A 12,855-nucleotide genomic window follows, 5' to 3' on the forward strand; every position below is an offset into this window, starting at 1 on the left:
TTTTTTTTATTCACCTCCTTGCAGAGCTCCTGAGATGGTGGGAGGAAAATAAGAATAGATGGGCTCTTTCTGATGTAACCTGACAGGCTCGCCATAAAGAAAGTAATACAAACGCTTTAAGCCCCTGCTGTTCAAGTCATTCTAGTCCATTTGAATTTCATGACCAATCAAATGTAGACAAGGTGTCATTTGGTGGGTAGGGGAGAGGGAAGAGTGAATCCCTTTCCCAAACAGTTAATCCAACTTTAATCCTAGTCATTAGGAATTAGACATGCCGAGCTGTCCGGCCGTGCCTCTAAATTACAATCAAACGGTTACCAATTACACAAATTATTGATGGTAGATTCTTTTTTCAACTGCAAATTAAGGCTATTAAGGAAGGCTCCTTTTTAATGCAAAAGTGACTAATTAACCAGCGGATGGGAAATCTGCTGCCCAGATATCAAAAAAGTTCTCAGCACACATTGCAGAAACACAAGGGAACCAATTAGTTTAATTATCAAAACAGCTAATTAAAATTGCACAGTTCCTAATTAGTTCTTTGCTTTTGCCTCTAATTGACAGCATGGAGATAAATGGGCTGCCGATGAAAATGGGGAGAGGAGAAAAACAGGAGAAACTTCGGTGGAATATTTATGCTGACTTTATCTCCGTCTGTGTGGCAGCGCTTGAAAGTGGAAAATTAATGACCTTAATTCCCAAACTGTTTTTCCTCTAACGGTGCTCCCCTCTGTGCTCCTGGTGCATGCTCCTTTGTATGGGCCTGCCACCCTGCCAACTGCTGGAATGGGAAAAAGGGGCACTTGGGGGTGGGTAGGAGCCACGATTCTCCTCCTAATGTGACAGCTCCCACCTAACAATGGAGGAAGATGAAAGAATAGAGCAGATGTAACCACTGGGAGCGTTGCATCATGGGACTGCAACTCTGTTGGACTTTCTTTTTTTTTTTAAGTGCCTCTGTCATCTATTAGGACACACATTTGTCCCATGCACAAGAGGAAATTCAGCAGGGACACACATAAAAGACGTTTGATAGCATAGAAATACTTTTAATACATTTATTATTTCTATTTTGATTAATATGATGTCCTCCAAGCAAACTGTTCCTGAAACTTTCCACAAATACATATGTGTTGAAGGATGAAGAGCTGTCTGCAAGATATATTGTTATAGTTTTCAATCCTGATTGTCCTTGAAAATAAAGAATGATGGATCCTGCAAAGCAGAAATGCGGCTCTTTCAAGCCAAACCGTCTACCTTACAATAATCCCACGTTAGGTTTTTGAACTTTCTTGCATTGTCTCTTTGTCCCCGCAAGGCCAACCTTGCTTTGTGTAATCCTGTCCCTTCGGCCTGCATGCATGTGACATGTGAGTACTCTTGGCATATTAGAAGATAAATATCAACTAATCAGTTTACTTTTGGGACTGTGTTAAAATGTAAATTACATTAATGCTCAAATTATGCATCATACTACGTAGGTAGACCAGACCAGAGGCCACATAATTTTAGAATCATTCAGTTAGTGGCTTGTACATGCAGCGTTAATGGACTATGATTTCCCCTGCTCTGGTTCAAATCAAGTGTTCGACGTCAGCTGGTTGGTGTCTGGGAAACTGGAGGAGCTTTGTATCAAGTGGAAGAGAAAGCCTTTTTTTTTAAAAGCTCTAGTGTTGCCTTTTGTCTTATCCAGCAGACAGGATTTCCCACTCCATGTGCATTTTTAACTGAACTCTTGGTTGAAAATGCAAAATGTGATTTATTGGTACTATCTATTTCTAAATAACACCCTGAAGTGGCGGGTCTGTTGCAAATGCTTGGCCTGGATGAACTTGCTGCCCATGACTAACAAACACACGTCTACTGCTAATTGATTGTCTAGTGTTTTATTTATGGTCCTGTAGTAATTAGTGGACAGTATAATGTAAGCCATTCATTAGCACCTGGCTACCGCTATGGATTTCACTGCTTTGTCTCAGATGCACACATAATTAGGGAGAAACAAAGACTGGAATTTATTAGCATGGCTTCTTATAAACATTCTTAAAGTCAGTGTGCCTTTAAGGGAGAGCACAAGCCTGTAAAACTTTTGTCAGCATTTGCTCGCTGATTCCATTTGCTGCAGAATATGTTAAGGAAGAGCAGTATAAATTTAATTTTAATTGTTTTGTACACACGCCAGTGAAAAGGAACTGATTGGATACAGTTCAGAGACAGTATATTAATACGTTATTTTCATATGTTAATTGGTTTGCATAATCTCTCCCTTTGCTTGGTTTGGAAGTACCTGGCATTGAGATGGGGACTGAAGAGAATAGAAGACTCCAATTTACATAAAACCAACTCCTCTGAACATTAAATAATAATGCATCTGCAAGCTGAAGGTGTGTTCAGTTAGCAGAAAGCACATTTATATAATTTATAGTCCAGCTGTTTCAGTGCTTTCGAGTCCATTTTCCTCCCTGCCTGCTTTTAATGAAATCTTGTTACTGGAGAATTGACTGGAGTGAATTGAGATTTTAATCCCATTGACGTTCTACCGTGGAAATGCACACTGGTGGGAACTTTTAATGGCGGGCCCTGTAATCAGACGACACTTGTATTCAGCTCCCTACAATAATGAATCTCATCAAATGTTAAAGCCTTGGCCGTGTGTGAGGGGCTCAAATTTCAAGGTTTTTGACCATCCCTATTTGAGAAATTCCTCAGGGAGTGTGTGATTACTCAAGTTTAGCAGTTTATTGCCTCATCTTTCAATAGCCACTGAAGCACAAAATTCTCATCTAGGTTGCTCTTTTTTTTTCTCCACTTGAAGAACAGGCCAATATAGACTGCAGAACAGCTGCTCAGATCCCGAGGAACTGCTGTTGGCACTGCAATGTTATTAGCTGCCACCATCATTGTCCACTCACTGTGTCATTTAAAAGAATGAAAACTGAATTCAGTGTCTGAAATCACTGCTGTGATTATAATTGTCAACGCTGTGCACACAACAGTAGTTGTATTTTTGACTGCTGTCGCCATTTCCTGTTGTACTCTGCATGCATGAGGTGGTTTCCTTTGCATTTAAAACATGTACAAATTTAATTAAGATAGACTATAATATTTTTGAAACAATGACTGAGCTGAAGAAGTATATTTTAATAGAATTCAGGTGTTATTTTCGTGCCAACACACATCTCATCCAGCTTCTTAAAAGAGATGTCAGCAATATACTTTTTTTCTCAAAACTCTGTGAATATATCCTCGCAGTTCGTCTCTTCCTCGTGTGGAGGAGGTGCTCTGTTTGTATGTCAGACACTAAAGTGATGAAACATAAACACAGGAGTTATTACCTTGGCAACTTGCTATACAAATATTTCAGTTTCTATGACAGACCTCACATTCTCACCTTTACGTCTTCACTTCGTCCCACTTCTGTGCTCGCCTGTGGACTTACAACACAGTCAGAAGATATTCTAAATAATATCAGAGCTAAAATGCTTCGCCGACTGTGATAAGTGTGTAGTATGGACACCTTTTTAAATTTTGACTTACTTTTAACAGAATTCCCTGTGTGTGTTTAACAGCGTTGAAATTGCTTCTTGGTGAGGCTAACTTCAGTTAACTCATTCTGTTCATAGAAACTGGCCATCTTACTATCACAAGCAGACCACCCAGCACTGGCTGGACCTCATTTACATAAGGTAGACTACTCGTGATCATGCATATTAAGATACGTTGATTGCTTAGACCACACCATCAGGCACCGTGTGGGCGGATCACCTGCTCTCCATTAATATCAAATATGTTCTGATGACTTCACAACCATCGCTGGATTCAGTAGGTAGTTTTACCCTGAGGCAGCAGTCGCTCTGATTCTTACATATTCCTCTGTCATGAATTTGTAGGGGGCGGCACAGTAGTGGTCAGCACTGTCTCCTCACAGCAAGAAGGTTCTGGGTTTGATTCCCGGCTCCATCACGGGATCTTTCTGTGTGGAGTCTCCATGTTCTCCCTGTTCCTGTGTGGGTTCTCTCTGGTACTCCAGCTTCCTCCCACAGTCCAAAGACATCAAGAGGGGACGAGGCTGATTGATACTCTAAATTGACCGTAGGTGTGACTGTGAGTGTGAATGGTTGTCTGTCTCTATGTGTTGGTCCTGTGATGGACTGGTGACCTGTCCAGGGTGAACCCCGCCTCTCACCTGAAGGCTTCTGGGATAGGCTCCAGCCCCCTGCAACTCTTAATCAGGATAAGCAGAAGACAATGGATGGATAGATGGAAGGATGGATGGATGGATGGAATTTGGAGGGTGGAGCTTCTAATGGATCCAACATCAGCAATCCTCCAGAATGGGTAACTCTAGCTTTTTATTGATATTCATGCAATTAAATATGGAATGAATCACAGCAGAATGTGTTGGTGCAGTGTTTGTTCAGTTTTATGACATTGTAGGCTTATTCAAGGGTTCACATTGCTCTGTAGCACCTACCAGAGGTGAGGTGAGGAAGTTCTTTTTTGATTGTGGACATTGATGAGAGGTTAAATATCAGTAGTATCATGAAATCATGTGAACCTTGAAGGCTAATTATGCAGCTTTTAGAAAGCAACTGTGTTTTTGTCATTTTCCTCAGCCATGGAGAAGTCTCCAGCAGGCCTTATGGGTGAGGCTGGTATGGTGCTATTTTATATTTGAATGACTAAACGTGACCTTTGAGATTAGCAGAGGAGTAGCTTCTCGGGGGGCTGAAGAGAGTCCCCGCTGCTATGAAGCTCATGTCTCTTTGATCCCTCTGTAATGAGACTAACACCAGGCGTTGTGGTCACTGAACACATTGACACATCACTGGAGAGTCAGCAGCTCTACAGCCTGGTACCAACAGCGTGTGTGAGCACAATAGATGGGTTCCTGTCCAATGTCACCACGGAGACACACCTAGAGTGCAGAGAGCAGCCCTCTTCAAACAAGCTCTGGGGTAGAGAAGATGATGAGGTGTTTGCAGGCAGATGCACCAACCTCCAAAACATACAGTAGATGGAAAAATGACATTAAACTTCATCACTTGCACCTGACCATGAAGTACATACAGAAAAGGGTTTATATGCATAGAACTATTCCTCCGTATAAAATCTGGGCGTCTCCTCTTTGTGTGATGTCTGGCAACTTCATATAAAATCCTTCAATGGCGGTGTTGGTTGTCTGTCTGCAGGTTTACACAAAACCTACCCAGTCAGTTTTAGCCTTGGTAGATCTATTCAGTTTTGAAGCAGATCTGAATCATGGGGGGTATTTTTGACATTGTGAGAAACTGTTTCATCTGGAATGTTTGAAGGGTAGTACGGGTGACACAGTGAGAATATATAAGAATGTTCTCAAACATTTTGCCAGAATATAAGCAAATATGTCTCCTCTTAGACAATACAAGAAGAAGGGCCCTTTTTCGCCTCAGCATGGTATTTTGGTTTTAGAATTATTTCGTCGCTGCAGGACATCGAGGATGAAATTCATGTTTTATTCACTGGACGACTCGATCGAACTGCAACCCGTGAAACCGTGTATCAGAAGTGACCAGCACACCACGGACACATAAAATGTGGTTTCAATGCCGCTATCAACAATCACTGTACCTTTCTGTGGCTGCAATACTGGACTGGGAGCTCATTGACCATTTCATGACATCGTATTGGAGAGCCAGACCATACTGCTGGGCCCACTGGCTCGACGAGAGCCTCGTAGGAAGTATAAAGTAGACCTTGATTGGCATCGCTCTTAGTTCTTTATGATTACAATCAGATTACATTAGCTACCTATTTTAACTCAACTACCTAACTCAGCTCAAGGAGTTGACTCAAGTTTTCTGTTGGTGTGATGAAACAAGTCGGATGCCACTCCCTCAAACCTGAACAGATCTGTGGTGAAACCTAGCTCTTTGAGACATCTTTAAAGAGTCGCTGAAGATCAATCATGACCAGGCCCGTTCCCACGAGACCCTTGGTAACAGCCACTGATTGCTTTCTGCTGTGCAGGCCGTTAAGTGGTGTCTGGCAATGGGCTCCTGGACAACACTTAACAATCAATCAGAGGGCACAACCAGTCCTCATTGCATGCCTGTTCTTCTCTTGCTTTACACAGAAACAATATTTCAGGTGGACACAAGTGACTCTTAAGAATCACTGCTGGAGATCCACAATTTTGCTGACAGGACAATGCTAACCTGTAGACAAAAACTTGAAATCGTAGGATTAACATAAACCCAGTGAATTAGGATGCAAGTGAGTTTCCACCCATTGTTGTTTAGATAGCACAGTTAAGGACAAAGTCCTTCTCAGCATGTCTTGCCACTCGGCAGCCATCTTGGTGAAGCCTCTGGGTAGTTATTCTGGGTTTACAAGACCAGGCTCTTATCTAAATGAATTGGGAGCGAGCCACAACCGCACTTTCAATTGTCAGTGGGACATAAAAACTGCATGTATAGAATCACAAGTCAAATCTGATACAAGGGTGATTATTTTGCCTTAAAATAAGATTCAAAACTTCCACCAGTTGTACTTCAACTACACTAGCACAATCAATGTCTTTTACAGCTCAATCCAGAGTGCCGTTCTGTGACATCGTTACCTCATCCAGCAGCATATCTGTCCCGCATTAAAATTTATACTGGTGTGGTTTGACAGTCAGAGCTGGCTCAGGTCATGCAGGTTTGTGTTGGGACGCTTCATCAATCACTTCGCGAATTTGATCTTCCACTAGCAACAAATAAAGAGAAGGAAATAGATGAATTATTGATTAAGATGACACAAACAATAATATATTGGACTTTAATGATAACGTGGATCACTGCACATATGATTGTACTCTTAAGCACTGCGTAAAGTAATTCTGTTTTTAAGTCTTCTGATGTTTTCTATACGTGACACAGCTTGCTTACTGTAAGTATTTTTGGCTTTGTTTTTTAATATCAGAGGGGATTAAACTGATTTTTAATCATAATTGAGAGGCGTGTAGTTTGTTAATGTGCTGTTGGCTTTAATTAAGAGCACATGCTCTGCAAATCCTGTGCTGCTGAGAACACGGACCTAAATTGCAAGCGTAGAATTTTGCTTGGAGTCTGACCCCATCTCAAGAGCTTGTCACATGTATCTCATCTCTCAGTTCTGAAAACAACCTTTGGAGGATCCTTTTACAAATAATGTTACTTCAGAATTTTGTCAGACTAAGAGTTTAGATAAAACTTTGTAAATGAAAGTATAAGGCTTAAAAATAAGACCGAGGCTGCCTATAGCTCTTTGTGCCTCATGCTTGTAACTAGATATCTAGTAAAATGTTTGGCTATTGATTAAGGATTCCATTGACTTAATGAACCTTCAACCTTCCATCAGATGACTAGCCAATATATGTTCTAATCTCTAAAACGGATGTCTGGCTGTGGTTCCTTTTAAATGAATTGATCCACTCAGCTCTCCCCAAATGGGGAAATGGGCAAGTATTGATATGATTCTTGACTCAGTGATGGATGCATGTGATGAGAGCCATGAGCTACATGGGCCTGCCAGTACTGGCTCTTCAAAGACAAAGCAATATCATTTGTGTCACTGCCTGTACTCAGCCCACCTGTTTGCTGCCTCTGTTCCTTTTTTAATTATTAGTAGAAGTCCTGTTTGCTTTACTTTGTTCCTGAAGCCTTTTTAACCTTTCATGTCAAGAATAATTACGTGTGTCTTTTGAATAAATTTTCATTCCACCTTGGGTTGAATATCATAATGTTCTTGTACGTTTTAGCAAAGAAGGGCCATTTTGAATAAAAGTCTCTTGAAGGCTAAAATCCATCTCTGCAGAGAAGTAAAGCTTTCACAGCGAGCGTCATAAGAGCATCACAATGGTTGTGTGTGATGTTCAGGCTGCATGGCAAATATTTATTGAAGCCAGATTACACCAAGGGAGTCAGAGATGTCTGCATCCCTCCAAATCTCTGTGGTTTCTCTGCAGAGAGACTAAGAGAAATGTGTTAGATGATTGTTCCAGCAAAGGTTAGAAGTTCTAAATGTTCACTTCCAACAACAAAAAAATCATTGTTCAATCTCTCCAGGATAATAAGCGTGAGTGTCATGAGTGATTACCACTGTGTCAAGTAGGGGTATTACGATCCTCAACACTGGAGAGTCTCAGATGGCATGAAATAATTTTGTCTGTCTTCCCTGAGAGAGCTAAGCAGCCCAGAATGTTTGATGTTCCCACAGTTCAGTTCAATAGCTGAGAGGTGTTTTGAGGAAATTCAAACAATCAATTTGTTCCTCTGATCTTTCTTTACTGGACACAGCTGTCAAAAGAACCCAGTCTTGAAGCTGAGCTAGAAAGGTCAAGGGCTCACATAATTTGAGTTAATTCATTCACTAATTTTCTGATGAAGGCTAAAATAATAAATCAAAAACACAGTTCCAGTTGCTCTCAAGATTGCATTCTAAATGTCAGCTAAGAAGGGTCCTGTAATTAAGAGAAAGAAATTGTGTTAGTGAAAAGCTTAATTTTGAATTTAAATACCAAATGACCTCAACATGGGTGGCACGGTGATGCAGTGGTTAGCACTGGACTGGTGACCTGTCCAGGGTGAACCTGTCTCTCACCTGAAGGCTGCTGGGATAGCCCCCCCCCCCCATACAAACATTTCTCATCTGTCCTTACACTTGCTCAATGTCTGCCAAGTGTCAAAGTCTGAGAAATGTAGCTCCCATGTAGAAATGTAATGCAGAACTTACTGCAACCTGAAGCCCAGTGTTTGTTTCTGACACAACGAAGTTTTGTTCAGAGCAGATTTACTGATTGAATGAAAGAGTCAAAGTACCTGCCAATCAGAGGTGTCTGAACTTTGAATTTCTCCGTTACTTTGGATACTGGGGACCATTGGGCTTTATTAAACATTTGGATTTGGTATGAGGCCAGCGGTCTCCTGTGGTATCCCAAGGTTCCATTCTAGGCCCCTTTTATTTAAAATTGCTTTCTGTATGCTTCCATTGAGGGTTTTTTTTTTAAATAAGGTTGTAGTAAACCAAATAAATAGTTGCTATAAGCAAAGTGTCACAATATTGGACTTATGATTGATTTGAAAGTGCAAACCTACAAATTTTTGCTGTCGATGGGGAGGCCAAAATAGCTATACTTGCATTAATTGATCCCTGAGAATAAACTTCTGTTCATCAAAGTATATTTCATATATATAATGTGCCTAGAAAGAATCATCTTCGATTTAACTCTTAGATTGATAGTCCTCACCTCTACTGTGCCCACCCAAATTTCTCAGGCGTTCATTTGCATTCCCATTTTTAAAACTCGCCTTCAACTCATCATGCTCATCAAAAATTTTGAGTGCTAGTTTTATATTTGGTCACTTCTAATAACAAGAGGTAATTTTAAAATAATTAGGCCATACATGTTCTGAAGAACAGCAAAGTGTAAAAGGTTAGAACAAAGGAGCTGATATTCAGTGGAATAAACAGCCTACAATTTGTGCAATTTGGATACAGACAATCATGGGAGCAGTACCTCGGTGGGTGTTAAATTTCTGTTGCCTGTGGTGAAATAATTTGAATCCAAACCTAACAACACCATGTTGAAAATATCAGAAGGTCAGAACAAACAATATACTGTAAATAGTTGTGAGGGCTGGATGACTTACGGAACTGTCATGTGTTTTTTGTATCGTTCTTAATAATGTTAATCAGTGGTAATAGGCAACAGCAGCCTTTGTCTTGAATGGGTTTACAAACCTCTAATAATGTTATGCTAATGCTGTAAGAAAACCTTGGTTCTGATAACCAGCTTTGACAAGTTAGCTTCATTATACCAACCGTGATGAAGTGACAGTTTGACACCATTATGGACCTGGTAATGGGCTGCTGATGGACCCGGTTCCATAGACAAGTGACAAAAGTGACCTGAATTCATTATTTCAAGATGACTCTGTAACTGAATTGTTTTAGTGAAAATATGGCGGTGAGAATTTAGTTTGGATTTCTCGTAGCATATGAGAGACATAAGCAGTTAACTTGAAATTAAGATGATGCAGAGGGTTGCTAAAGATTCCAGTGTCACTATTTGTACTTAAGCTCTGATGAAGGTGTCAGTTGCAGGTGGATTTTTTTGTTGTTTGATTGTTTGAATGAACAATTAATAATCCAATAAACTGGAGGCGATCTTTATGGTAGGATAAAGGGTTGTGAAAGTTAAGACTGAGACTTAGAAAACACGTTGGAAATCATTACATTTAAAAATAACAATATTGCTGCCATTGTAATATATTTTAAAAGATGTTGTTGTGTTTTGTCCTTCAGGAACAATATATTTAGGGTAATTTACCCCCCAAAATGAATGTAAGTCAATGCAATGTCCTCTTCAGCAACGGACACACAAACTGTGTGTAAATGTGGGGAGGTACAAGCCCTGTTCACAGTGATGTCACGCAGCTTCTCTGCAGACTGGCTGGGTAAGAGGAACAACAGAATTTCAGCTGAGGAGATCAATTATAGATAGAAGAAAATGAATGGGGAAAGTAATTTAATAAATTATTGACTTGATGTCTTATATCATGTACAAAAGCAAATGAAAAATTAGATTGTGCATTTGGATGAAGTTGGATTTAAAGAGCTTCAAAATTATATTTAATTAGTCAAAGAAAAAGTGTCATGAGCGTATGAAATTTCACTGGGGAGGATAAATTAATGATCACATTTGTGATCATTTTTGTGCCAATAGCAAATAATGTGCCTACTAAGAGCAAGAATTGGGAGATGGCGGTGTTTGAAAGAGTCTCCCCTTGTTCACATTAGAGAAAAAGACTGAAGACGGTTGGCTGTCTACCTTCTACATATGTGATGTTAATACAATACTATGACCTGCATCTTCAGCACACAGCTACAGATGGACAGAACAAGAAGAAAAGCTTTTTAAAGAGGGGGGAAATGTCACCGTCGTTTGATTTCATATTTGAGGATTAATTAAAGTATACCTACTTAGTTGTGAACTCAATGCAGTTTATTTTTGACACACATCTTTTTTGTCATTTATAAAACAAAAAAATTTCACCACCAGTAACCAGCAATCAACAACCGTTCTCTATAAAATCCCAGATACTTCCATCTGTACATGAGGTTTATATTCCAGGCAATCCATCAATCCATCGCTCCATCCATCAATTTTCTATACCGCTTATCTGTTAAGGGTCAGGGGGGTCTTGAGCCTACCACAGCTGACATTGGGTGAGAGGCGGTGTTCACCCTGGACGGGTCACCAGTTCATCGCAGGGCAGTCAGGAGCAATTAGGGGCTCAGTATCTTGCTCAAGGATACTTGGATGGTCACCAGGGGAAGTGAGGATCGAACCAGCGACCCTTAGGTTGGTTATCATAGAGCCATGCTGCCCCCTTCCAATGTCTCATCAAATAATATTAATTGACATGCAGTGCATACTCACATGCTTTGGATCAACCAAACTGTCCTGAAATTGTTTCTGATATAAAGGATTGAGTCATTCCTTTTGTAAATACTAAAATTATGATGTCACAAATTAAACATGCTTTGTCCCTGCTTGTGTCAGTACTGATCATTTTAGATAATTTTCAGGATATTATCTCATAAGTCAATATCTGGTAAGTTTGCACAGTTATGAATGATTGTATACCCACTAAAACACTGCTTTAATTTTCACTGCGCACCTCGACCCAAGACATGATCAGGACCCCTGGGTGATATAGCCTACTCAGCACTTTAGCTGACTGAAGATGAAGCTTTCAACACAGCAGGGTTTTTGACAGGCAAATGACACAAATGTCAAAAACCAGGAGCAAAATAAAGGCAGGTGAGCACACACTGACAATCCTGAGTATCTTCTAATTAGCTAAATACGTTTTTTAGACTACACCAGCGCAGTGTTGGTTGTCTTTCTCTTTGCAACAATGATGTGACAAGAATTGCTAATGTATTACATTAATAAAGGTAAAAAAATTTAAATCAGAAGTTTATTTTCACCCATGCATAATGTGGGTGTGTTGCATGGAAGTACATATACAACAACCGTGTCAGCGGGCTATGTGATCTGAAAATGAATCTAAACCGGGGGGGTAAATAATTCATAACCTGGAAAAAGTACAAAAGAAAACAAAGTTTATAGCTTTTTGTATGAGCTAAAAATGGAATATATTTTCCTCATAATACACTGAATTATGTGCTTCATTGTGTGTCTGAATTTGAAGTAAACTTTATTTTACACTCTTGTTTTATTACTCCAAAGGACGTGTTCAATGCTGAAATAAACATCAGTTTCAAGACCTAAAAAGCTGACATTCTGGCTCACACAGGAGCCCCAGGAAAGTAAATACAGATCCACTCTTATAATTAGATGAAGAAAGTTTTAAAGTTAAAGAATTTCACTCTCTCCTTTGCATGAACTGTGATGTGATGAAGCCATGGGACAAATAAGGGGGAGAGGGGAGGAGCAGCGGCAGGATAAGAGAGGGAGGAGAGATGGGGGAATAAAGACTAATTTATGAGTGCGCCTCCAATGCCATCTCTGGGACACTGTATCCCCTTAGATTCTGTCGCCTGGTGTCTGAAGAAGCTGAATGCAAATGGGGCAGGTTTCTAGGTGAGGTTGGGCGTAGTCGTAGGCCCATGTTGGGACCCGGTTATGCGGTTACTAAACAAGTCTTCTTTGTCATACAGACCCCCAGGGGCTGAGCCAAACGAATCCTATCATCTGCAGTGTTGTGTTACTTAAGCAAAAATTTCTCAATTCTGCAGCCACTATTTATAAGATGAAAGACTTTCTTCAGGGAATATAGGAATTAGTTGTTTTCTTCCCCAATTAATGTGTGTTGTATGAAT

The sequence above is a fragment of the Aulostomus chinensis genome, chromosome 2 (genome assembly GCF_037954235.1).
Source record: "Aulostomus chinensis isolate RoL2024-O1b breed Wild chromosome 2, RoL_Achi_v1.0, whole genome shotgun sequence".
In the NCBI taxonomy this organism is placed as follows: Eukaryota; Metazoa; Chordata; class Actinopteri; order Syngnathiformes; family Aulostomidae; genus Aulostomus; species Aulostomus chinensis.